The following is a 20,879-nucleotide window of genomic DNA, read 5'->3' as shown; positions in this document are numbered from 1 at the left end:
CGCAGAAGTTACACAGCTTAAGCCCTCGCTAGTACCAGTGTGGGAGAGTGTCTGGGAATCCGTGGTGCGGTTGACTTTTTATTATGTCGTTTAGATTTTGTTTCACAATAGATTAAATAGGACTATGGATTAAAGCATTTAACGTCAATGGCCATTCTAAGCTGAATGTACCTGCTCTCGTCAGAACGCAGCAGTTACACAGCTTAAGGCCTCGCTAGTACCAGTGTGGGAGACTGTCTGGGAATCCGTGGTGTGGTTGAATTTTTATTATGTCGTTTAGATTTTGTTTCACAATCGATTAAAAAGGACTATGGATTAAAGCATTTGATGTCAATGGCCATTCTAAGCTGAATGTCCCTGCTCTCGTCAGATCGCAGAAGTTACACAGCTTAAGGCCTCGCTAGTACCAGTGTGGGAGACTGTCTGGGAATCCGTGGTGCGGTTGACTTTATATTATGTTGTTTAGATTTTGTTTCACAATCGATTAAAAAGGACTATGGATTAAAGCCTTTAATGTCTATGGCCATTCTAAGCTGAATGTGCCTGCTCTCGTCAGATCGCAGAAATTACACAGCTTAAGGCCTCGCTAGTACCAGTGTGGGAGACTGTCTGGGAATCCGTGGTGCGGCTGACTTTTTATTATGTCGTTTAGATTTTGTTTCACAATAGATTAAATAGGACTATGGATTAAAGCATTTAACGTCAATGGCCATTCTAAGCTCAATGTGCCTGCTCTCGTCAGAACGCAGCAGTTACACAGCTTAAGGCCTCGCTAGTACCAGTGTGGGAGACTGTCTTGGAATCCGTGGTGCGGTTGAATTTTTATTATGTCGTTTAGATTTTGTTTCACAATCGATTAAAAAGGACTATGGATTAAAGCATTTAATGTCAATGGACATTCTAAGCTGAATGTCCCTGCTCTCGTCAGATCGCAGAAGTTACACAGCTTAAGACCTCGCTAGTACCAGTGTGGGAGACTGTCTGGGAATCCGTGGTGCGGTTGACTTTTTATTATGTTGTTTAGATTTTGTTTCACAATAGATTAAATAGGACTATGGATTAAGGCTTTTAATATCAATGGCCATTCTAAGCTGAATGTGCCTGCTCTGGTCAGAACGCAGAAGTTACACAGCTTAAGGCCTCGCTAGTACCAGTGTGGGAGACTGTCTGGGAATCCGTGGTGCGGTTGACATTTTTATTGTGTCGTTTAGATTTTGTTTCACAATCGATTAAAAAGGACTATGGATTAAAGCATTTAATGTCAATGGCCATTCTAAGCTGAATGTGCCTGCTCTCGTCAGATCGCAGAAGTTACACAGCTTAAGGCTTTGCTAGTACCAGTGTGGGAGACTGTCTGGGAATCCGTGGTGCGGTTGACTTTTTATTATGTCGTTTAGATTTTGTTTCACAATAGATTAAATAGGACTATGGATTAAAGCATTTAACGTCAATGGCCATTCTAAGCTGATTGTGCCTGCTCTCGTCAGAACGCAGAAGTTACACAGCTTAAGGCCTCGCTAGTACCAGTGTGGGAAACTGTCTGGGAATCCGTGGTGCGGTTGACTTTTTATTATGTTGTTTAGATTTTGTTTCACAATAAATTAAATAGGACTATGGATTAAGGCTTTTAATGTCTATGGCCATTCTAAGCTGAATGTGCCTGCTCTCGTCAGATCGCAGAAGTTACACAGCTTAAGGCCTCGCTAGTACCAGTGTGGGAGACTGTCTGGGAATCCGTGGTGTGGTTGACTTTTTATTATGTCGTTTAGATTTTGTTTCACAATCGATTAAAAAGGACTATGGATTAAAGCATTTAATGTCAATGGCCATTCTAAGCTGAATGTGCAAGCTCTCGTTAGATTGCAGAAGTTACACAGCTTAACGCCTCGCTAGTACCAGTGTGGGAGACTGTCTGGGAATCCGTGGTGCGGTTGACTTTTTATTATGTCGTTTAGATTTTGTTTCACAATAGATTAAATAGGACTATGGATTAAAGGATTTAACGTCAATGGCCATTCTAAGCTGAATGTGCCTGCTCTCGTCAGATCGCAGAAGTTACACAGCTTAAGTCCTCGCTAGTACCAGTGTGGGAGACTGTCTGGGAATCCGTGGAGCGGTTGAATTTTTATTATGTCGTTTAGATTTTGTTTCACAATCGATTAAAAAGGACTATGGATTAAAGCATTTAATGTCAATGGCCATTCTAAGCTGAATGTGCCTGCTCTTGTCAGATCGCAGAAGTTACACAGCTTAAGGCCTCGCTAGTACCAGTGTGGGAGACTGTCTGGGAATCCGTGGTGCGGTTGACTTTTTATTATGTCGTTTAGATTTTGTTTCACAATAGATTAAATAGGACTATGGATTAAAGCATTTAACGTCAATGGCCATTCTAAGCTGAATGTGCCTGCTCTCGTCAGAACGCAGAAGTTACACAGCTTAAGGCCTCGCTAGTACCAGTGTGGGAGACTGTCTGGGAATCCGTGGTGCGGTTGACTTTTTATTATGTCGTTTAGATTTTGTTTCACAATCGATTAAAAAGGACTATGGATTAAAGCATTTAATGTCAATGGCCATTCTAAGCTGAATGTGCCTGCTCTCGTCAGATCGCAGAAATTACACAGCTTAAGGCCTCGCTAGTACCAGTGTGGGAGACTGTCTGGGAATCCATGGTGCGGTTGACTTTTTATTATGTCGTTTAGATTTTGTTTCACAATAGATTAAATAGGACTATGGATTAAAGCATTTAACGTCAATGGCCATTCTAAGCTGAATGTGCCTGCTCTCGTCAGAATGCAGAAGTTACACAGCTTAAGGCCTCGCTAGTACCAGTGTGGGAGGCTGTCTGGGAATCCGTGGTGCGGTAGACTTTTTATTATGTCGTTTAGATTTTGTTTCACAATCGATTAAAAAGGACTATGGATTAAAGCATTTAATGTCAATGGCAATTCTAAGCTGAATGTGCCTGCTCTCGTTAGATCGCAGAAGTTACACAGCTTAAGCCCTCGCTAGTACCAGTGTGGGAGAGTGTCTGGGAATCCGTGGTGCGGTTGACTTTTTATTATGTCGTTTAGATTTTGTTTCACAATAGATTAAATAGGACTATGGATTAACGCATTTAACGTCAATGGCCATTCTAAGCTGAATGTGCCTGCTCTCGTCAGATCGCAGAAGTTACACAGCTTAAGGCCTCGCTAGTACCAGTGTGGGAGACTGTCTGGGAATCTGTGGTGCGGTTGAATTTTTATTATGTCGTTTAGATTTTGTTTCACAATCGATTAAAAAGGACTATGGATTAAAGCATTTAATGGCAATGGCCATTCTAAGCTGAATGTCCCTGCTCTCGTCAGATCGCAGAAGTTACACAGCTTAAGGCCTTGCTAGTACCAGTGTGGGAGACTGTCTGGGAATCCGTGGTGCGGTTGTGTTTTTATTATGTTGTTTAGATTTTGTTTCACATTCGATTAAAAAGGACTATGGATTAAAGCATTTAATGTCAATGGCCATTCTAAGCTGAATGTGCCTGCTCTCGTCAGACCGCAGAAGTTACACAGCTTAAGGCCTCGCTAGTACCAGTGTGGGAGACTGTCTGGGAATCCGTGGTGCGGTTGACTTTTTATTATGTCGTTTAGATTTTGTTTCACAATCGATTAAAAAGGACTATGGATTAAAGCATTTAATGTCAATGGCCATTCTAAGCTGAATGTGCCTGCTCTCGTCAGATCGCAGAAGTTACACAGCTTAAGGCTTTGCTAGTACCAGTGTGGGAGACTGTCTGGGAATCCGTGGTGCGGTTGACTTTTTATTATGTCGTTTAGATTTTGTTTCACAATAGATTAAATAGGACTATGGATTAAAGCATTTAACGTCAATGGCCATTCTAAGCTGAATGTGCCTGCTCTCGTCAGAACGCAGAAGTTACACAGCTTAAGGCCTCGCTAGTACCAGTGTGGGAAACTGTCTGGGAATCCGTGGTGCGGTTGAATTTTTATTATGTCGTTTAGATTTTGTTTCACAATCGATTAAAAAGGACTATGGATTAAAGCATTTAATGTCAATGGCCATTCTAAGCTGAATGTGCCTCCTCTCGTCAGACCGCAGAAGTTACACAGCTTAAGGCCTCGCTAGTACCAGTGTGGGAGACTGTCTGGGAATCCGTGGTGCGGTTGACTTTTTATTATGTCGTTTAGATTTTGTTTCACAATCGATTAAAAAGGACTATGGATTAAAGCATTTAATGTCAATGGCCATTCTAAGCTGAATGTGCCTGCTCTCGTCAGATCGCAGAAGTTACACAGCTTAAGGCTTTGCTAGTACCAGTGTGGGAGACTGTCTGGGAATCCGTGGTGCATTTGACTTTTTATTATGTCGTTTAGATTTTGTTTCACAATAGATTAAATAGGACTATGGATTAAAGCATTTAACGTCAATGGCCATTCTAAGCTGATTGTGCCTGCTCTCGTCAGAACGCAGAAGTTACACAGCTTAAGGCCTCGCTAGTACCAGTGTGGGAAACTGTCTGGGAATCCGTGGTGCGGTTGAATTTTTATTATGTCGTTTAGATTTTGTTTCACAATCGATTAAAAAGGACTATGTATTAAAGCATTTAATGTCAATGGCCATTCTAAGCTGAATGTCCCTGTTCTCGTCAGATCGCAGAAGTTACACAGCTTAAGGCCTCGCTAGTACCAGTGTGGGAGACTGTCTGGGAATACGTGGTGCGGTTGACTTTTTATTATGTTGTTTAGATTTTGTTTCACAATAAATTAAATAGGACTATGGATCAAGGCTTTTAATGTCAATGGCCATTCTAAGCTGAATGTGCCTGCTCTCGTCAGATCGCAGAAGTTACACAGCTTAAGGCCTCGCTAGTACCAGTGTGGGAAACTGTCTGGGAATCCGTGGTGCGGTTGAATTTTTATTATGTCGTTTAGATTTTGTTTCACAATCGATTAAAAAGGACTATGGATTAAAGCATTTAATGTCAATGGCCATTCTAAGCTGAATGTGCAAGCTCTCGTTAGATTGCAGAAGTTACACAGCTTAACGCCTCGCTAGTACCAGTGTGGGAGACTGTCTGGGAATCCGTGGTGTGGTTGACTTTTTATTATGTCGTTTACATTTTGTTTCACAATAGATTAAATAGGACTATGGAGTAAAGCATTTAACGTCAATGGCCATTCTAAGCTGAATGTGCCTGCTCTCGTCAGATCGCAGAAGTTACACAGCTTAAGGCCTCGCTAGTACCAGTGTGGGAGACTGTCTGGGAATCCGTGGTGTGGTTGAATTTTTATTATGTCGTTTAGATTTTGTTTCACAATAGATTAAATAGGACTATGGATTAAAGCATTTAACGTCAATGGCCATTCTAAGCTGATTGTGCCTGCTCTCGTCAGAACGCAGAAGTTACACAGCTTAAGGCCTCGCTAGTACCAGTGTGGGAAACTGTCTGGGAATCCGTGGTGCGGTTGAATTTTTATTATGTCGTTTAGATTTTGTTTCACAATCGATTAAAAAGGACTATGGATTAAAGCATTTAATGTCAATGGCCATTCTAAGCTGAATGTGCAAGCTCTCGTTAGATTTCAGAAGTTACACAGCTTAACGCCTCGCTAGTACCAGTGTGGGAGACTGTCTGGGAATCCGTGGTGCGGTTGGCTTTTTATTATGTTGTTTAGATTTTGTTTCACAATAGATTAAATAGGACTATGGATTAAGGCTTTTAATGTCAATGGCCATTCTAAGCTGAATGTGCCTGCTCTCGTCAGATCACAGAAGTTACACAGCTTAAGGCCTCGCTAGTACCAGTGTGGGAGACTGTCTGGGAATCCGTGGTGCGGTTGACTTTTTATTATGTCGTTTAGATTTGTTTCACAATCGATTAAAAAGGACTATGGATTAAGGCGTTTAATGTCAATGGCCATTCTAAGCTGAATGTGCCTGCTCTCGTTAGATCGCAGAAGTTACACAGCTTAAGGCCTCGCTAGTACCACTGTGGGAGACTGTCTGTGAATCCGTGGTGCGGTTGACTTTTTATTATGTCGTTTAGATTTTGTTTCACAATAGATTAATTAGGACTATGGATTAAAGCATTTAACGTCAATGGCCATTCTAAGCTAAATGTGCCTGCTCTCGTCAGATCGCAGAAGTTACACAGCTTAAGGCCTCGCTAGTACCAGTGTGGGAGACTGTCTTTGAATCCGTGGTGTGGTTGAATTTTTATTATGTCGTTTAGATTTTGTTTCACAATCGATTAAAAAGGACTATGGATTAAAGCATTTAATGTCAATGGCCATTCTAAGCTGAATGTCCCTGCTCTCGTCAGATAGCAGAAGTTACACAGCTTAAGGCCTCGCTAGTACCAGTGTGGGAGACTGTCTGGGAATCCGTGGTGCGGTTGACTTTTTATTATGTCGTTTAGATTTTGTTTCACAATAGATTAAATAGGACTATGGATTAAAGCATTTAACGTCAATGGACATTCTAAGCTGAATGTGCCTGCTCTCGTCAGATCGCAGAAGTTACACAGCTTAACGCCTCGCTAGTACCAGTGTGAGAGACTGTCTGGGAATCCGTGGTGCGGTTGACTTTTATTATGTCGTTTAGATTTTGTTTCACAATCGATTAAAAAGGACTATGGATTAAAGCATTTAATGTCAATGGCCATTCTAAGCTGAATGTCCCTGCTCTCGTCAGATAGCAGAAGTTACACAGCTTAAGGCCTCGCTAGTACCAGTGTGGGAGACTGTCTGGGAATCCGTGGTGCGGTTGATTTTTTATTATGTCGTTTAGATTTTGTTTCACAATCGATTAAAAAGGACTATGGATTAAAGCATTTAATGTCAATGGCCATTCTAAGCTGAATGTGCCTGCTCTCGTCAGATCGCAGAAGTTACACAGCTTAAGGCCTCGCTAGTACCAGTGTGGGAGACTGTCTGGGAATCCGTGGTGCGGTTGACTTTTTATTATGTCGTTTAGATTTTGTTTCACAATCGATTAAAAAGGACTATGGATTAAAGCACTTAATGTCAATGGCCATTCTAAGCTGAATGTGCCTGCTCTCGGCAGAGCGCAGAAGTTACACAGCTTAAGGCCTCGCTAGTACCAGTGTGGGAGACTGTCTGGGAATCCGTGGTGCGGTTGACTTTTCATTATGTCGTTTAGATTTTGTTTCACAATCGATTAAAAAGGACTATGGATTAAAGCATTTAATGTCAATGGCCATTCTAAGCTGAATGTGCCTGCTCTCGTCAGATCGCAGAAGTTACACAGCTTAAGGCCTCGCTAGTACCAGTGTGGAAGACTGTCTGGGAATCCGTGGTACGGTTGACTTTTTATTATGTCGTTTAGATTATGTTTCACAATAGATTAAATAGGACTATGGATTAAAGCATTTAACGTCAATGGCCATTCTAAGCTGAATGTACCTGCTCTCGTCAGAACGCAGAAGTTACACAGATTAAGGTCTCGCTAGTACCAGTGTGGGAGACTGTCTGGGAATCCGTGGTGCGGTTGAATTTTTATTATGTCGTTTAGATTTTGTTTCACAATCGATTAAAAAGGACTATGGATTAAAGCATTTAACGTCAATGGCCATTCTAAGCTGAATGTCCCTGCTCTCGTCAGATAGCAGAAGTTACACAGCTTAAGGCCTCGTTAGTACCAGTGTGGGAGACTGTCTGGGAATCTGTGGTGCGGTTGATTTTTTATTATGTCGTTTAGATTTTGTTTCACAATCGATTAAAAAGGACTATGGATTAAAGCATTTAATGTCAATGGCCATTCTAAGCTGAATGTTCCTGCTCTCGTCAGATCGCAGAAGTTACACAGCTTAAGGCCACGCTAGTACCAGTGTGGGAGACTGTCTGGGAATCCGTGGTGCGGTTGACTTTTTATTATGTCGTTTAGATTTTGTTTCACAATCGATTAAAAAGGACTATGGATTAAAGCATTTAATGTCAATGGCCATTCTAAGCTGAATGTGCCTGCTCTCGGCAGATCGCAGAAGTTACACAGCTTAAGGCCTTGCTAGTACCAGTGTGGGAGACTGTCTGGGAATCCGTGGTGCGGTTGACTTTTTATTATGTCGTTTAGATTTTGTTTCACAATCGATTAAAAAGGACTATGGATTAAAGCATTTAATGTCAATGGCCATTCTAAGCTGAATGTGCCTGCTCTCGTCAGATCGCAGAAGTTACACAGCTTAAGGCCTCGCTAGTACTAGTGTGGAAGACTGTCTGGGAATCCGTGGTGCGGTTGACTTTTTATTATGTCGTTTAGATTTTGTTTCACAATAGATTAAATAGGACTATGGATTAAAGCATTTAACATCAATGGCCATTCTAAGCTGAATGTGCCTGCTCTCGTCAGAACGCAGAAGTTACACAGATTAAGGTCTCGCTAGTACCAGTGTGGGAGACTGTCTGGGAATCCGTGGTGCGGTTGAATTTTTATTATGTCGTTTAGATTTTGTTTCACAATCGATTAAAAAGGACTATGGATTAAAGCATTTAACGTCAATGGCCATTCTAAGCTGAATGTGCCTGCTCTCGTCAGAATGCAGAAGTTACACAGCTTAAGGCCTCGCTAGTACCAGTGTGGGAGACTGTCTGGGAATCCGTGGTGCGGTTGGCTTTTTATTATGTTGTTTAGATTTTGTTTCACAATAGATTAAATAGGACTATGGATTAAGACTTTTAATGTCAATTGCCATTCTAAGCTGAATGTGCCTGCTCTCGTCAGATCACAGAAGTTACACAGCTTAAGGCCTCGCTAGTACCAGTGTGGGAGACTGTCTGGGAATCCGTGGTGCGGTTGACTTTTTATTATGTCGTTTAGATTTGTTTCACAATCGATTAAAAAGGACTATGGATTAAGGCGTTTAATGTCAATGGCCATTCTAAGCTGAATGTGCCTGCTCTCGTTAGATCGCAGAAGTTACAGAGCTTAAGGCCTCGCTAGTACCAGTGTGGGAGACTGTTTGTGAATCCGTGGTGCGGTTGACTTTTTATTATGTCGTTTAGATTTTGTTTCACAATAGATTAATTAGGACTATGGATTAAAGCATTTAACGTCAATGGCCATTCTAAGCTAAATGTGCCTGCTCTCGTCAGATCGCAGAAGTTACACAGCTTAAGGCCTCGCTAGTACCAGTGTGGGAGACTGTCTTTGAATCCGTGGTGTGGTTGAATTTTTATTATGTCGTTTAGATTTTGTTTCACAATCGATTAAAAAGGACTATGGATTAAAGCATTTAGTGTCAATGGCCATTCTAAGCTGAATGTCCCTGCTCTCGTCAGATAGCAGAAGTTACACAGCTTAAGGCCTCGCTAGTACCAGTGTGGGAGACTGTCTGGGAATCCGTGGTGCGGTTGACTTTTTATTATGTCGTTTAGATTTTGTTTCACAATAGATTAAATAGGACTATGGATTAAAGCATTTAACGTCAATGGACATTCTAAGCTGAATGTGCCTGCTCTCGTCAGAACGCAGAAGTTACACAGCTTAAGGCCTCGCTAGTACCAGTGTGGGAGACTGTCTGGGAATCCGTGGTGCGGTTGAATTTTTATTATGTTGTTTAGATTTTTTTTCACAATAGATTAAATAGGACTATGGATTAAGGCTTTTAATGTCAATGGCCATTCTAAGCTGAATGTGCCTGCTCTCGTCAGATCGCAGAAGTTACACAGCTTAAGGCCTCGCTAGTACCAGTGTGGGAGACTGTCTGGGAATCCGTGGTGCGGTTGACTTTTTATTATGTCGTTTAGATTTTGTTTCACAATCGATTAAAAAGGACTATGGATTAAAGCATTTAATGTCAATGGCCATTCTAAGCTGAATGTGCCTGCTCTCGTCAGATCGCTGAAGTTACACAGCTTAACGCCTCGCTAGTACCAGTGTGAGAGACTGTCTGGGAATCCGTGGTGCTGTTGACTTTTATTATGTCGTTTAGATTTTGTTTCACAATCGATTAAAAAGGACTATGGATTAAAGCATTTAATGTCAATGGCCATTCTAAGCTGAATGTCCCTGCTCTCGTCAGATAGCAGAAGTTACACAGCTTAAGGCCTCGCTAGTACCAGTGTGGGAGACTGTCTTGGAATCCGTGGTGCGGTTGATTTTTTATTATGTCGTTTAGATTTTGTTTCACAATCGATTAAAAAGGACTATGGATTAAAGCATTTAATGTCAATGGCCATTCTAAGCTGAATGTGCCTGCTCTCGTCAGATCGCAGAAGTTACACAGCTTAAGGCCTCGCTAGTACCAGTGTGGGAGACTGTCTGGGAATCCGTGGTGCGGTTGACTTTTTATTATGTCGTTTAGATTTTGTTTCACAATCGATTAAAAAGGACTATGGATTAAAGCATTTAATGTCAATGGCCATTCTAAGCTGAATGTGCCTGCTCTCGTCAGATCGCAGAAGTTACACAGCTTAAGGCCTCGCTAGTACCAGTGTGGGAGACTGTCTGGGAATCCGTGGTGCGGGTGACTTTTTATTATGTCGTTTAGATTTTGTTTCACAATCGATTAAAAAGGACTATGGATTAAAGCATTTAATGTCAATGGCCATTCAAAGCTGAATGTGCCTGCTCTCGTCAGATCGCAGAAGTTACACAGCTTAAGGCCTCGCTAGTACCAGTGTGGGAGACTGTCTGGGAAACTGTGGTGCGGTTGACTTTTTATTATGTCGTTTAGATTTTGTTTCACAATAGATTAAATAGGACTATGGATTAAGGCTTTTAATGTCAATGGCCATTCTAAGCTGAATGTGCCTGCTCTCGTCAGATCACAGAAGTTACACAGCTTAAGGCCTCGCTTGTACCAGTGTGCGAGACTGTCTGGGAATCCGTGGTGCGGTTGACTTTTTATTATGTCGTTTAGATTTTGTTTCACAATCGATTAAAAAGGACTATGGATTAAAGCACTTAATGTCAATGGCCATTCGAAGCTGAATGTGCCTGCTCTCGTTAGATCGCAGAAGTTTCACAGCTTAAAACCTCGCTAGTACCAGTCTGGGAATCCGTGGTGCGGTTGACTTTTTATTATGTCGTTTAGATTTTGTTTCACAATAGATTAAATAGGACTATGGATTAAGGCTTTTAATGTCAGTGGCCATTCTAAGCTGAATGTGCCTGCTCTCGTCAGATCGCAGAAGTTACACAGCTTAAGGCCTCGCTAGTACCAGTGTGGGAGACTGTCTGGGAATCCGTGGTGCGGTTGACTTTTTATTGTCGTTTAGAAATTGTTTCACAATCGATTAAAAAGGACTATGGATTAAAGCATTTAATGTCAATGGCCATTCTAAACTGAATGTGCCTGCTCTCGTCAGATCGCAGAAGTTACACAGCTTAAGGCCTCGCTAGTACCAGTGTGGGAGACTGTCTGGGAATCCGTGGTGCGGTTGACTTTTTATTATGTCGTTTAGATTTTGTTTCACAATCGATTAAAAAGGACTATGGATTAAAGCATTTAATGTCAATGGCCATTCTAAGCTGAATGTGCCTGCTTTTGTTAGATCGCAGAAGTTACACAGCTTAACGCCTCGCTAGTACCAATGTGGGAGACTGTCTGGGAATCCGTGGTGCGGTTAACTTTGTATTATGTCGTTTAGATTTTGTTTCACAATAGATTAAATAGGACTATGGATTAAAGCGTTTAATGTATTTGGCCATTCTAAGCTGAATGTACCTGCTCTCGTTAGATCGCAGAAGTTACACAGCTTAATGCCTCGCTAGTACCAGTGTGGGAGACTGTCTGGGAATCCGTGGTGCGGTTGACTTTTTATTATGTCGTTTAGATTTTGTTTCACAATCGATTAAAAAGGACTATGGATTAAAGCATTTAATGTCAATAGCCATTCTAAGCTGAATGTCCATGCTCTCGTCAGATCGCAGAAGTTACACAGCTTAAGGCCTTGCTAGTACCAGTGTGGGAGACTGTCTGGGAATCCGTGGTGCGGTTGACTTTTTATTATGTCGTTTCGATTTTGTTTCACAATCGATTAAAAAGGACTATGGATTAAAGCATTTAATGTCAATGGCCATTCTAAACTGAATGTCCCTGCTCTCGTCAGATCGCAGAAGTTACACAGCTTAAGGCCTCGCTAGTACCAGTGTGGGATACTGTCTGGGAATCCGTGGTGCGGTTGACTTTTTATTATGTCGTTTAGATTTTGTTTCACAATCGATTAAAAAGGACTATGGATTAAAGCATTTAATGTCAATGGCCATTCGATGCTGAATGTGCCTGCTCTCGTTAGATCGCAGAAGTTTCACAGCTTAAAACCTCGCTAGTACCAGTGTGGGAGACTGTCTGGGAATCCGTGGTGCGGTTGACTTTTTATTATGTCGTTTAGATTTTGTTTCACAATCGATTAAAAAGGACTATGGATTAAAGCATTTAATGTAAATGGCCATTCTAAGCTGAATGTGCCTGCTCTCGTTAGATCGCAGAAGTTACACAGCTTAACGCCTCGCTAGTTCCAGTGTGGGAGACTGTCTGGGAATCCGTGGTGCGGTTGACTTTTTATTATGTCGTTTAGATTTTGTTTCACAATAGATTAAATAGGACTATGGATTAAAGAATTTAACGTCAATGGCCATTCTAAGCTGAATGTGCCTTCTCTCGTCAGATCGCAGAAGTTACACAGCTTAAGGCCTCGCTAGTACCAGTGTGGGAGACTGTCTGGGAATCCGTGGTGCGGTTGACTTTTTATTATGTCGTTTAGATTTTGTTTCACAATCGATTAAAAAGGACTATGGATTAAAGCATTTAATGTCAATGGCCATTCTAAGCTGAATGTCCCTGCTCTCGTCAGATCGCAGAAATAACACAGCTTAAGGCCTCGCTAGTACCAGTGTGGGAGACTGTCTGGGAATCCGTGGTGCGGTTGACTTTTTATTATGTCGTTTAGATTTTGTTTCACAATAGATTAAATAGGACTATGGATTAAGGCATTTAACGTCAATGGCCATTCTAAGCTGAATGTCCCTGCTCTCGTCAGATCGCAGAAGTTACACAGCTTAAGGCCTCGCTAGTACCAGTGTGGGAGACAGTCTGGGAATCCGTGGTGCGGTTGACTTTTTATTATGTTGTTTAGATTTTGTTTCACAATAGATTAAATAGGACTATGGATTAAGGCTTTTAATGTCAATGGCCATTCTAAGCTGAATGTGCCTGCTCTCGTTAGATCGCAGAAGTTACACAGCTTAACGCCTCGCTAGTACCAGTGTGGGAGACTGTGTGGGAATCCGTGGTGCAGTTGACTTTTTATTATGTCGTTTAGATTTTGTTTCACAATAGATTAAATAGGACTATGGATTAAAGAATTTAACGTTAATGGCCATTCTAAGCTGAATGTGCCTGCTCTCGTCAGGTCGCAGAAGTTACACAGCTTAAGGCCTCGCTAGTACCAGTGTGGGAGACTGTCTGGGAATCCGTGGTGCGGTTGAATTTTATTATGTCGTTTAGATTTTGTTTCACAATCGATTAAAAAGGACTATGGATTAAAGCATTTAATGTCAATGGCCATTCTAAGCTGAATGTCCCTGCTCTCGTCAGATCGCGGAAGTTACACAGCTTAAGGCCTCGTTAGTACCAGTGTGGGAGACTGTCTGGGAGTCTGTGGTGCGGTTGGCTTTTTATTATGTTGTTTAGATTTTGTTTCACAATAGATTAAATAGGACTATGGATTAAGGTTTTTAAAGTCAGTGGCCATTCTAAGCTGAATGTGCCTGCTCTCGTCAGATCTCAGAAGTTACACAGCTTAAGGCCTCGCTAGTACCAGTGTGGGAGACTGTCTGGGAATCCGTGGTGCGGTTGAATTTTTATTATGCCGTTTAGATTTTGTTTCACAATCGATTAAAAAGGACTATGGATTAAAGCATTTAATGTCAATGGCCATTCTAAGCTGAATGTCCCTGCTCTCGTCAGATTGCAGAAGTTACACAGCTTAAGGCCTCGCTAGTACCAGTGTGGGAGACTGTCTGGGAATCCGTGGTGCGGTTGACTTTTTATTATGTCGTTTAGATTTTGTTTCACAATCGATTAAAAAGGACTATGGATTAAAGCATTTAATGTCAATGGCCATTCTAAACTGAATGCGCCTGCTCTCGTCAGATCGCAGAAGTTACACAGCTTAAGGCCTCGCTAGTACCAGTGTGGGAGACTGTCTGGGAATCCGTGGTGCGGTTGACTTTTTATTATGTCGTTTAGATTTTGTTTCACAATCGATTAAAAAGGACTATGGATTAAAGCATTTAATGTCAATGGCCATTCTAAGCTGAATGTGCCTGCTTTCGTTAGATCGCAGAAGTTACACAGCTTAACGCCTCGCTAGTACCAATGTGGGAGACTGTCTGGGAATCCGTGGTGCGGTTAACTTTGTATTATGTCGTTTAGATTTTGTTTCACAATAGATTAAATAGGACTATGGATTAAAGCGTTTAACGTATTTGGCCATTCTAAGCTGAATGTACCTGCTCTCGTTAGATCGCAGAAGTTACACAGCTTAATGCCTCGCTAGTACCAGTGTGGGAGACTGTCTGGGAATCCGTGGTGCGGTTGACTTTTTATTATGTCGTTTAGATTTTGTTTCACAATCGATTAAAAAAGACTATGGATTAAAGCATTTAATGTCAATAGCCATTCTAAGCTGAATGTCCATGCTCTCGTCAGATCGCAGAAGTTACACAGCTTAAGGCCTCGCTAGTACCAGTGTGGGAGACTGTCTCGGAATCCGTGGTGCGGTTGACTTTTTATTATGTCGTTTCGATTTTGTTTCACAATCGATTAAAAAGGACTATGGATTAAAGCATTTAATGTCAATGGCCATTCTAAACTGAATGTCCATGCTCTCGTCAGATTGCAGAAGTTACACAGCTTAAGGCCTCGCTAGTACCAGTGTGGGAGACTGTCTGGGAATCCGTGGTGCGGTTGACTTTTTATTATGTCGTTTAGATTTTGTTTCACAATCGATTAAAAAGGACTATGGATTAAAGCATTTAATGTCAATGGCCATTCGAAGCTGAATGTGCCTGCTCTCGTTAGATCGCAGAAGTTTCACAGCTTAAAACCTCGCTAGTACCAGTGTGGGAGACTGTCTGGGAATCCGTGGTGCGGTTGACTTTTTATTATGTCGTTTAGATTTTGTTTCACAATCGATTAAAAAGGACTATGGATTAAAGCATTTAATGTCAATGGCCATTCTAAGCTGAATGTGCCTGCTCTCGTTAGATCGCAGAAGTTACACAGCTTAACGCCTCGCTAGTTCCAGTGTGGGAGACTGTCTGGGAATCCGTGGTGCGGTTGACTTTTTATTATGTCGTTTAGATTTTGTTTCACAATAGATTAAATAGGACTATGGATTAAAGCATTTAACGTCAATGGCCATTCTAAGCTGAATGAGCCTGCTCTCGTCAGAACGCAGAAGTTACACAGCTTAATGCCTCGCTAGTACCAGTGTGGGAGACTGTCTGGGAATCCGTGGTGCGGTTGAATATTTATTATGTCGTTTAGATTTTGTTTCACAATCGATTAAAAAGGACTATGGATTAAAGCATTTAATGTCAATGGCCATTCTAAGCTGAATGTCCCTGCTCTCGTCAGATCGCGGAAGTTACACAGCTTAAGGCCTCGCTAGTACCAGTGTGGGAGACTGTCTGGGAATCCGTGGTGCGGTTGGCTTTTTATTATGTTGTTTAGATTTTGTTTCACAATAGATTAAATAGGACTATGGATTAAGGCTTTTAATGTCAGTGGCCATTCTAAGCTGAATGTGCCTGCTCTCGTCAGATCGCAGAAGTTACACAGCTTAAGGCCTCGCTAGTACCAGTGTGGGAGACTGTCTGGGAATCCGTGGTGCGGTTGACTTTTTATTATGTCGTTTAGATTTTGTTTCACAATCGATTAAAAAGGACTATGGATTAAAGCATTTAATGTCAATGGCCATTCTAAACTGAATGTGCCTGCTCTCGTCAGATCGCAGAAGTTACACAGCTTAAGGCCTCGCTAGTACCAGTGTGGGAGACTGTCTGGGAATCCGTGGTGCGGTTGACTTTTTATTATGTCGTTTAGATTTTGTTTCACAATCGATTAAAAAGGACTATGGATTAAAGCATTTAATGTCAATGGCCATTCTAAGCTGAATGTGCCTGCTTTCGTTAGATCGCAGAAGTTACACAGCTTAACGCCTCGCTAGTACCAATGTGGGAGACTGTCTGGGAATCCGTGGTGCGGTTAACTTTGTATTATGTCGTTTAGATTTTGTTTCACAATAGATTAAATAGGACTATGGATTAAAGCGTTTAACGTATTTGGCCATTCTAAGCTGAATGTACCTGCTCTCGTTAGATCGCAGAAGTTACACAGCTTAATGCCTCGCTAGTACCAGTGTGGGAGACTGTCTGGGAATCCGTGGTGCGGTTGACTTTTTATTATGTCGTTTAGATTTTGTTTCACAATCGATTAAAAAGGACTATGGATTAAAGCATTTAATGTCAATAGCCATTCTAAGCTGAATGTCCATGCTCTCGTCAGATCGCAGAAGTTACACAGCTTAAGGCCTCGCTAGTACCAGTGTGGGAGACTGTCTCGGAATCCGTGGTGCGGTTGACTTTTTATTATGTCGTTTCGATTTTGTTTCACAATCGATTAAAAAGGACTATGGATTAAAGCATTTAATGTCAATGGCCATTCTAAACTGAATGTCCCTGCTCTCGTCAGATCGCAGAAGTTACACAGCTTAAGGCCTCGCTAGTACCAGTGTGGGAGACTGTCTGGGAATCCGTGGTGCGGTTGACTTTTTATTATGTCGTTTAGATTTTGTTTCACAATCGATTAAAAAGGACTATGGATTAAAGCATTTAATGTCAATGGCCATTCGAAGCTGAATGTGCCTGCTCTCGTTAGATCGCAGAAGTTTCACAGCTTAAAACCTCGCTAGTACCAGTGTGGGAGACTGTCTGGGAATCCGTGGTGCGGTTGACTTTTTATTATGTCGTTTAGATTTTGTTTCACAATCGATTAAAAAGGACTATGGATTAAAGCATTTAATGTCAATGGCCATTCTAAGCTGAATGTGCCTGCTCTCGTTAGATCGCAGAAGTTACACAGCTTAACGCCTCGCTAGTTCCAGTGTGGGAGACTGTCTGGGAATCCGTGGTGCGGTTGACTTTTTATTATGTCGTTTAGATTTTGTTTCACAATAGATTAAATAGGACTATGGATTAAAGAATTTAACGTCAATGGCCATTCTAAGCTGAATGTGCCTGCTCTCGTCAGATCGCAGAAGTTACACAGCTTAAGGCCTCGCTAGTACCAGTGTGGGAGACTGTCTGGGAATCCGTGGTGCGGTTGACTTTTTATTATGTCGTTTAGATTTTGTTTCACAATCGATTAAAAAGGACTATGGATTAAAGCATTTAATGTCAATGGCCATTCTAAGCTGAATGTCCCTGCTCTCGTCAGATCGCAGAAGTTACACAGCTTAAGGCCTCGCTAGTACCAGTGTGGGAGACTGTCTGGGAATCCGTGGTGCGGTTGACTTTTTATTATGTCGTTTAGATTTTGTTTCACAATAGATTAAATAGGACTATGGATTAAGGCATTTAACGTCAATGGCCATTCTAAGCTGAATGTCCCTGCTCTCGTCAGATCGCAGAAGTTACACAGCTTAAGGCCTCGCTAGTACCAGTGTGGGAGACAGTCTGGGGATCCGTGGTGCGGTTGACTTTTTATTATGTTGTTTAGATTTTGTTTCACAATAGATTAAATAGGACTATGGATTAAGGCTTTTAATGTCAATGGCCATTCTAAGCTGAATGTGCCTGCTCTCGTTAGATCGCAGAAGTTACACAGCTTAACGCCTCGCTAGTACCAGTGTGGGAGACTGTGTGGGAATCCGTGGTGCGGTTGACTTTTTATTATGTCGTTTAGATTTTGTTTCACAATCGATTAAAAAGGACTATGGATTAAAGCATTTAATGTCAATGGCCATTCTAAGCTGAATGTGCCTGCTTTCGTTAGATCGCAGAAGTTACACAGCTTAACGCCTCGCTAGTACCAATGTGGGAGACTGTCTGGGAATCCGTGGTGCGGTTAACTTTGTATTATGTCGTTTAGATTTTGTTTCACAATAGATTAAATAGGACTATGGATTAAAGCGTTTAACGTATTTGGCCATTCTAAGCTGAATGTACCTGCTCTCGTTAGATCGCAGAAGTTACACAGCTTAATGCCTCGCTAGTACCAGTGTGGGAGACTGTCTGGGAATCCGTGGTGCGGTTGACTTTTTATTATGTCGTTTAGATTTTGTTTCACAATCGATTAAAAAGGACTATGGATTAAAGCATTTAATGTCAATAGCCATTCTAAGCTGAATGTCCATGCTCTCGTCAGATCGCAGAAGTTACACAGCTTAAGGCCTCGCTAGTACCAGTGTGGGAGACTGTCTCGGAATCCGTGGTGCGGTTGACTTTTTATTATGTCGTTTCGATTTTGTTTCACAATCGATTAAAAAGGACTATGGATTAAAGCATTTAATGTCAATGGCCATTCTAAACTGAATGTCCCTGCTCTCGTCAGATCGCAGAAGTTACACAGCTTAAGGCCTCGCTAGTACCAGTGTGGGAGACTGTCTGGGAATCCGTGGTGCGGTTGACTTTTTATTATGTCGTTTAGATTTTGTTTCACAATCGATTAAAAAGGACTATGGATTAAAGCATTTAATGTCAATGGCCATTCGAAGCTGAATGTGCCTGCTCTCGTTAGATCGCAGAAGTTTCACAGCTTAAAACCTCGCTAGTACCAGTGTGGGAGACTGTCTGGGAATCCGTGGTGCGGTTGACTTTTTATTATGTCGTTTAGATTTTGTTTCACAATCGATTAAAAAGGACTATGGATTAAAGCATTTAATGTCAATGGCCATTCTAAGCTGAATGTGCCTGCTCTCGTTAGATCGCAGAAGTTACACAGCTTAACGCCTCGCTAGTTCCAGTGTGGGAGACTGTCTGGGAATCCGTGGTGCGGTTGACTTTTTATTATGTCGTTTAGATTTTGTTTCACAATAGATTAAATAGGACTATGGATTAAAGAATTTAACGTCAATGGCCATTCTAAGCTGAATGTGCCTGCTCTCGTCAGATCGCAGAAGTTACACAGCTTAAGGCCTCGCTAGTACCAGTGTGGGAGACTGTCTGGGAATCCGTGGTGCGGTTGACTTTTTATTATGTCGTTTAGATTTTGTTTCACAATCGATTAAAAAGGACTATGGATTAAAGCATTTAATGTCAATGGCCATTCTAAGCTGAATGTCCCTGCTCTCGTCAGATCGCAGAAGTTACACAGCTTAAGGCCTCGCTAGTACCAGTGTGGGAGACTGTCTGGGAATCCGTGGTGCGGTTGACTTTTTATTATGTCGTTTAGATTTTGTTTCACAATAGATTAAATAGGACTATGGATTAAGGCATTTAACGTCAATGGCCATTCTAAGCTGAATGTCCCTGCTCTCGTCAGATCGCAGAAGTTACACAGCTTAAGGCCTCGCTAGTACCAGTGTGGGAGACAGTCTGGGGATCCGTGGTGCGGTTGACTTTTTATTATGTTGTTTAGATTTTGTTTCACAATAGATTAAATAGGACTATGGATTAAGGCTTTTAATGTCAATGGCCATTCTAAGCTGAATGTGCCTGCTCTCGTTAGATCGCAGAAGTTACACAGCTTAACGCCTCGCTAGTACCAGTGTGGGAGACTGTGTGGGAATCCGTGGTGCGGTTGACTTTTTATTATGTCGTTTAGATTTTGTTTCACAATCGATTAAAAAGGACTATGGATTAAAGCATTTAATGTCAATGGCCATTCTAAGCTGAATGTGCCTGCTTTCGTTAGATCGCAGAAGTTACACAGCTTAACGCCTCGCTAGTACCAATGTGGGAGACTGTCTGGGAATCCGTGGTGCGGTTAACTTTGTATTATGTCGTTTAGATTTTGTTTCACAATAGATTAAATAGGACTATGGATTAAAGCGTTTAACGTATTTGGCCATTCTAAGCTGAATGTACCTGCTCTCGTTAGATCGCAGAAGTTACACAGCTTAATGCCTCGCTAGTACCAGTGTGGGAGACTGTCTGGGAATCCGTGGTGCGGTTGACTTTTTATTATGTCGTTTAGATTTTGTTTCACAATCGATTAAAAAGGACTATGGATTAAAGCATTTAATGTCAATAGCCATTCTAAGCTGAATGTCCATGCTCTCGTCAGATCGCAGAAGTTACACAGTTTAAGGCCTCGCTAGTACCAGTGTGGGAGACTGTCTCGGAATCCGTGGTGCGGTTGACTTTTTATTATGTCGTTTCGATTTTGTTTCACAATCGATTAAAAAGGACTATGGATTAAAGCATTTAATGTCAATGGCCATTCTAAACTGAATGTCCCTGCTCTCGTCAGATCGCAGAAGTTACACAGCTTAAGGCCTCGCTAGTACCAGTGTGGGAGACTGTCTGGGAATCCGTGGTGCGGTTGACTTTTTATTATGTCGTTTAGATTTTGTTTCACAATCGATTAAAAAGGACTATGGATTAAAGCATTTAATGTCAATGGCCATTCGAAGCTGAATGTGCCTGCTCTCGTTAGATCGCAGAAGTTTCACAGCTTAAAACCTCGCTAGTACCAGTGTGGGAGACTGTCTGGGAATCCGTGGTGCGGTTGACTTTTTATTATGTCGTTTAGATTTTGTTTCACAATCGATTAAAAAGGACTATGGATTAAAGCATTTAATGTCAATGGCCATTCTAAGCTGAATGTGCCTGCTCTCGTTAGATCGCAGAAGTTACACAGCTTAACGCCTCGCTAGTTACAGTGTGGGAGACTGTCTGGGAATCCGTGG

General features: G+C 41.7%; 82 pseudogenes; all 82 read left to right on the top strand.

The window, feature by feature from the left end:
* The first annotated feature begins 143 nt into the window (after nt 1-143).
* On the top strand, nt 144-262 carry LOC142737505 (5S ribosomal RNA; annotated as a pseudogene).
* A 67-nt stretch (nt 263-329) lies between these two features.
* LOC142727414 (5S ribosomal RNA) lies at nt 330-448 on the top strand (annotated as a pseudogene).
* Nucleotides 449-515: 67 nt separating this feature from the next.
* On the top strand, nt 516-634 carry LOC142666588 (5S ribosomal RNA; annotated as a pseudogene).
* A 67-nt stretch (nt 635-701) lies between these two features.
* LOC142708579 (5S ribosomal RNA) lies at nt 702-820 on the top strand (annotated as a pseudogene).
* Nucleotides 821-887: 67 nt separating this feature from the next.
* Nucleotides 888-1,006, top strand: LOC142688030 (5S ribosomal RNA; annotated as a pseudogene).
* Nucleotides 1,007-1,073: 67 nt separating this feature from the next.
* Nucleotides 1,074-1,192, top strand: LOC142678466 (5S ribosomal RNA; annotated as a pseudogene).
* Nucleotides 1,193-1,260: 68 nt separating this feature from the next.
* LOC142737342 (5S ribosomal RNA) lies at nt 1,261-1,379 on the top strand (annotated as a pseudogene).
* A 67-nt stretch (nt 1,380-1,446) lies between these two features.
* On the top strand, nt 1,447-1,565 carry LOC142732356 (5S ribosomal RNA; annotated as a pseudogene).
* Nucleotides 1,566-1,632: 67 nt separating this feature from the next.
* On the top strand, nt 1,633-1,751 carry LOC142737431 (5S ribosomal RNA; annotated as a pseudogene).
* Nucleotides 1,752-2,004: 253 nt separating this feature from the next.
* LOC142675002 (5S ribosomal RNA) lies at nt 2,005-2,123 on the top strand (annotated as a pseudogene).
* Nucleotides 2,124-2,190: 67 nt separating this feature from the next.
* LOC142737158 (5S ribosomal RNA) lies at nt 2,191-2,309 on the top strand (annotated as a pseudogene).
* Nucleotides 2,310-2,376: 67 nt separating this feature from the next.
* LOC142727027 (5S ribosomal RNA) lies at nt 2,377-2,495 on the top strand (annotated as a pseudogene).
* A 67-nt stretch (nt 2,496-2,562) lies between these two features.
* Nucleotides 2,563-2,681, top strand: LOC142737054 (5S ribosomal RNA; annotated as a pseudogene).
* A 67-nt stretch (nt 2,682-2,748) lies between these two features.
* On the top strand, nt 2,749-2,867 carry LOC142673979 (5S ribosomal RNA; annotated as a pseudogene).
* Nucleotides 2,868-3,120: 253 nt separating this feature from the next.
* LOC142738303 (5S ribosomal RNA) lies at nt 3,121-3,239 on the top strand (annotated as a pseudogene).
* Nucleotides 3,240-3,306: 67 nt separating this feature from the next.
* LOC142689216 (5S ribosomal RNA) lies at nt 3,307-3,425 on the top strand (annotated as a pseudogene).
* A 67-nt stretch (nt 3,426-3,492) lies between these two features.
* Nucleotides 3,493-3,611, top strand: LOC142728753 (5S ribosomal RNA; annotated as a pseudogene).
* A 67-nt stretch (nt 3,612-3,678) lies between these two features.
* LOC142737341 (5S ribosomal RNA) lies at nt 3,679-3,797 on the top strand (annotated as a pseudogene).
* A 67-nt stretch (nt 3,798-3,864) lies between these two features.
* On the top strand, nt 3,865-3,983 carry LOC142737402 (5S ribosomal RNA; annotated as a pseudogene).
* A 67-nt stretch (nt 3,984-4,050) lies between these two features.
* Nucleotides 4,051-4,169, top strand: LOC142692268 (5S ribosomal RNA; annotated as a pseudogene).
* A 67-nt stretch (nt 4,170-4,236) lies between these two features.
* Nucleotides 4,237-4,355, top strand: LOC142684051 (5S ribosomal RNA; annotated as a pseudogene).
* A 67-nt stretch (nt 4,356-4,422) lies between these two features.
* On the top strand, nt 4,423-4,541 carry LOC142666068 (5S ribosomal RNA; annotated as a pseudogene).
* Nucleotides 4,542-4,608: 67 nt separating this feature from the next.
* LOC142733844 (5S ribosomal RNA) lies at nt 4,609-4,727 on the top strand (annotated as a pseudogene).
* A 67-nt stretch (nt 4,728-4,794) lies between these two features.
* LOC142665422 (5S ribosomal RNA) lies at nt 4,795-4,913 on the top strand (annotated as a pseudogene).
* Nucleotides 4,914-5,166: 253 nt separating this feature from the next.
* Nucleotides 5,167-5,285, top strand: LOC142666488 (5S ribosomal RNA; annotated as a pseudogene).
* Nucleotides 5,286-5,352: 67 nt separating this feature from the next.
* On the top strand, nt 5,353-5,471 carry LOC142666064 (5S ribosomal RNA; annotated as a pseudogene).
* A 253-nt stretch (nt 5,472-5,724) lies between these two features.
* LOC142736955 (5S ribosomal RNA) lies at nt 5,725-5,843 on the top strand (annotated as a pseudogene).
* A 66-nt stretch (nt 5,844-5,909) lies between these two features.
* Nucleotides 5,910-6,028, top strand: LOC142738536 (5S ribosomal RNA; annotated as a pseudogene).
* Nucleotides 6,029-6,281: 253 nt separating this feature from the next.
* LOC142665683 (5S ribosomal RNA) lies at nt 6,282-6,400 on the top strand (annotated as a pseudogene).
* A 252-nt stretch (nt 6,401-6,652) lies between these two features.
* LOC142684963 (5S ribosomal RNA) lies at nt 6,653-6,771 on the top strand (annotated as a pseudogene).
* Nucleotides 6,772-6,838: 67 nt separating this feature from the next.
* On the top strand, nt 6,839-6,957 carry LOC142706461 (5S ribosomal RNA; annotated as a pseudogene).
* A 67-nt stretch (nt 6,958-7,024) lies between these two features.
* LOC142671462 (5S ribosomal RNA) lies at nt 7,025-7,143 on the top strand (annotated as a pseudogene).
* A 67-nt stretch (nt 7,144-7,210) lies between these two features.
* Nucleotides 7,211-7,329, top strand: LOC142666389 (5S ribosomal RNA; annotated as a pseudogene).
* Nucleotides 7,330-7,396: 67 nt separating this feature from the next.
* Nucleotides 7,397-7,515, top strand: LOC142682262 (5S ribosomal RNA; annotated as a pseudogene).
* A 67-nt stretch (nt 7,516-7,582) lies between these two features.
* LOC142691218 (5S ribosomal RNA) lies at nt 7,583-7,701 on the top strand (annotated as a pseudogene).
* A 67-nt stretch (nt 7,702-7,768) lies between these two features.
* Nucleotides 7,769-7,887, top strand: LOC142736688 (5S ribosomal RNA; annotated as a pseudogene).
* Nucleotides 7,888-7,954: 67 nt separating this feature from the next.
* LOC142673582 (5S ribosomal RNA) lies at nt 7,955-8,073 on the top strand (annotated as a pseudogene).
* A 67-nt stretch (nt 8,074-8,140) lies between these two features.
* LOC142734585 (5S ribosomal RNA) lies at nt 8,141-8,259 on the top strand (annotated as a pseudogene).
* A 67-nt stretch (nt 8,260-8,326) lies between these two features.
* LOC142694485 (5S ribosomal RNA) lies at nt 8,327-8,445 on the top strand (annotated as a pseudogene).
* Nucleotides 8,446-8,512: 67 nt separating this feature from the next.
* On the top strand, nt 8,513-8,631 carry LOC142736417 (5S ribosomal RNA; annotated as a pseudogene).
* Nucleotides 8,632-8,698: 67 nt separating this feature from the next.
* LOC142735900 (5S ribosomal RNA) lies at nt 8,699-8,817 on the top strand (annotated as a pseudogene).
* Nucleotides 8,818-8,883: 66 nt separating this feature from the next.
* LOC142704685 (5S ribosomal RNA) lies at nt 8,884-9,002 on the top strand (annotated as a pseudogene).
* A 253-nt stretch (nt 9,003-9,255) lies between these two features.
* Nucleotides 9,256-9,374, top strand: LOC142665670 (5S ribosomal RNA; annotated as a pseudogene).
* A 67-nt stretch (nt 9,375-9,441) lies between these two features.
* Nucleotides 9,442-9,560, top strand: LOC142675919 (5S ribosomal RNA; annotated as a pseudogene).
* Nucleotides 9,561-9,627: 67 nt separating this feature from the next.
* LOC142706340 (5S ribosomal RNA) lies at nt 9,628-9,746 on the top strand (annotated as a pseudogene).
* A 67-nt stretch (nt 9,747-9,813) lies between these two features.
* Nucleotides 9,814-9,932, top strand: LOC142706096 (5S ribosomal RNA; annotated as a pseudogene).
* Nucleotides 9,933-9,998: 66 nt separating this feature from the next.
* LOC142706417 (5S ribosomal RNA) lies at nt 9,999-10,117 on the top strand (annotated as a pseudogene).
* Nucleotides 10,118-10,184: 67 nt separating this feature from the next.
* Nucleotides 10,185-10,303, top strand: LOC142706218 (5S ribosomal RNA; annotated as a pseudogene).
* A 67-nt stretch (nt 10,304-10,370) lies between these two features.
* On the top strand, nt 10,371-10,489 carry LOC142738059 (5S ribosomal RNA; annotated as a pseudogene).
* A 67-nt stretch (nt 10,490-10,556) lies between these two features.
* LOC142670522 (5S ribosomal RNA) lies at nt 10,557-10,675 on the top strand (annotated as a pseudogene).
* Nucleotides 10,676-11,102: 427 nt separating this feature from the next.
* On the top strand, nt 11,103-11,221 carry LOC142731152 (5S ribosomal RNA; annotated as a pseudogene).
* Nucleotides 11,222-11,286: 65 nt separating this feature from the next.
* LOC142736307 (5S ribosomal RNA) lies at nt 11,287-11,405 on the top strand (annotated as a pseudogene).
* A 439-nt stretch (nt 11,406-11,844) lies between these two features.
* Nucleotides 11,845-11,963, top strand: LOC142687732 (5S ribosomal RNA; annotated as a pseudogene).
* Nucleotides 11,964-12,030: 67 nt separating this feature from the next.
* Nucleotides 12,031-12,149, top strand: LOC142675035 (5S ribosomal RNA; annotated as a pseudogene).
* Nucleotides 12,150-12,588: 439 nt separating this feature from the next.
* Nucleotides 12,589-12,707, top strand: LOC142673616 (5S ribosomal RNA; annotated as a pseudogene).
* A 67-nt stretch (nt 12,708-12,774) lies between these two features.
* On the top strand, nt 12,775-12,893 carry LOC142736338 (5S ribosomal RNA; annotated as a pseudogene).
* A 67-nt stretch (nt 12,894-12,960) lies between these two features.
* On the top strand, nt 12,961-13,079 carry LOC142737886 (5S ribosomal RNA; annotated as a pseudogene).
* Nucleotides 13,080-13,146: 67 nt separating this feature from the next.
* Nucleotides 13,147-13,265, top strand: LOC142689897 (5S ribosomal RNA; annotated as a pseudogene).
* A 67-nt stretch (nt 13,266-13,332) lies between these two features.
* LOC142688493 (5S ribosomal RNA) lies at nt 13,333-13,451 on the top strand (annotated as a pseudogene).
* Nucleotides 13,452-13,517: 66 nt separating this feature from the next.
* On the top strand, nt 13,518-13,636 carry LOC142674266 (5S ribosomal RNA; annotated as a pseudogene).
* Nucleotides 13,637-13,703: 67 nt separating this feature from the next.
* Nucleotides 13,704-13,822, top strand: LOC142696421 (5S ribosomal RNA; annotated as a pseudogene).
* A 67-nt stretch (nt 13,823-13,889) lies between these two features.
* LOC142737906 (5S ribosomal RNA) lies at nt 13,890-14,008 on the top strand (annotated as a pseudogene).
* A 67-nt stretch (nt 14,009-14,075) lies between these two features.
* On the top strand, nt 14,076-14,194 carry LOC142728589 (5S ribosomal RNA; annotated as a pseudogene).
* Nucleotides 14,195-14,633: 439 nt separating this feature from the next.
* On the top strand, nt 14,634-14,752 carry LOC142697152 (5S ribosomal RNA; annotated as a pseudogene).
* Nucleotides 14,753-15,377: 625 nt separating this feature from the next.
* Nucleotides 15,378-15,496, top strand: LOC142703269 (5S ribosomal RNA; annotated as a pseudogene).
* Nucleotides 15,497-15,563: 67 nt separating this feature from the next.
* LOC142737468 (5S ribosomal RNA) lies at nt 15,564-15,682 on the top strand (annotated as a pseudogene).
* A 67-nt stretch (nt 15,683-15,749) lies between these two features.
* Nucleotides 15,750-15,868, top strand: LOC142731130 (5S ribosomal RNA; annotated as a pseudogene).
* Nucleotides 15,869-15,935: 67 nt separating this feature from the next.
* LOC142736306 (5S ribosomal RNA) lies at nt 15,936-16,054 on the top strand (annotated as a pseudogene).
* Nucleotides 16,055-16,493: 439 nt separating this feature from the next.
* Nucleotides 16,494-16,612, top strand: LOC142697141 (5S ribosomal RNA; annotated as a pseudogene).
* Nucleotides 16,613-16,679: 67 nt separating this feature from the next.
* LOC142737719 (5S ribosomal RNA) lies at nt 16,680-16,798 on the top strand (annotated as a pseudogene).
* Nucleotides 16,799-17,237: 439 nt separating this feature from the next.
* On the top strand, nt 17,238-17,356 carry LOC142737966 (5S ribosomal RNA; annotated as a pseudogene).
* Nucleotides 17,357-17,423: 67 nt separating this feature from the next.
* On the top strand, nt 17,424-17,542 carry LOC142727403 (5S ribosomal RNA; annotated as a pseudogene).
* A 67-nt stretch (nt 17,543-17,609) lies between these two features.
* Nucleotides 17,610-17,728, top strand: LOC142698275 (5S ribosomal RNA; annotated as a pseudogene).
* Nucleotides 17,729-17,795: 67 nt separating this feature from the next.
* Nucleotides 17,796-17,914, top strand: LOC142688526 (5S ribosomal RNA; annotated as a pseudogene).
* Nucleotides 17,915-18,353: 439 nt separating this feature from the next.
* Nucleotides 18,354-18,472, top strand: LOC142697129 (5S ribosomal RNA; annotated as a pseudogene).
* A 67-nt stretch (nt 18,473-18,539) lies between these two features.
* LOC142737718 (5S ribosomal RNA) lies at nt 18,540-18,658 on the top strand (annotated as a pseudogene).
* Nucleotides 18,659-19,097: 439 nt separating this feature from the next.
* On the top strand, nt 19,098-19,216 carry LOC142706085 (5S ribosomal RNA; annotated as a pseudogene).
* A 67-nt stretch (nt 19,217-19,283) lies between these two features.
* Nucleotides 19,284-19,402, top strand: LOC142727381 (5S ribosomal RNA; annotated as a pseudogene).
* Nucleotides 19,403-19,469: 67 nt separating this feature from the next.
* Nucleotides 19,470-19,588, top strand: LOC142698264 (5S ribosomal RNA; annotated as a pseudogene).
* Nucleotides 19,589-19,655: 67 nt separating this feature from the next.
* On the top strand, nt 19,656-19,774 carry LOC142688537 (5S ribosomal RNA; annotated as a pseudogene).
* A 439-nt stretch (nt 19,775-20,213) lies between these two features.
* On the top strand, nt 20,214-20,332 carry LOC142710182 (5S ribosomal RNA; annotated as a pseudogene).
* Nucleotides 20,333-20,399: 67 nt separating this feature from the next.
* On the top strand, nt 20,400-20,518 carry LOC142737716 (5S ribosomal RNA; annotated as a pseudogene).
* The last annotated feature ends 361 nt before the right edge of the window (nt 20,519-20,879 follow it).

The sequence above is a fragment of the Rhinoderma darwinii genome, chromosome 1, assembly GCF_050947455.1.
Source record: "Rhinoderma darwinii isolate aRhiDar2 chromosome 1, aRhiDar2.hap1, whole genome shotgun sequence".
Taxonomy (NCBI): Eukaryota; Metazoa; Chordata; class Amphibia; order Anura; family Rhinodermatidae; genus Rhinoderma; species Rhinoderma darwinii.
The sequence above is the reverse complement of the archived record's forward strand: the minus strand, read 5'-3'. Positions and strand labels throughout refer to the sequence as shown.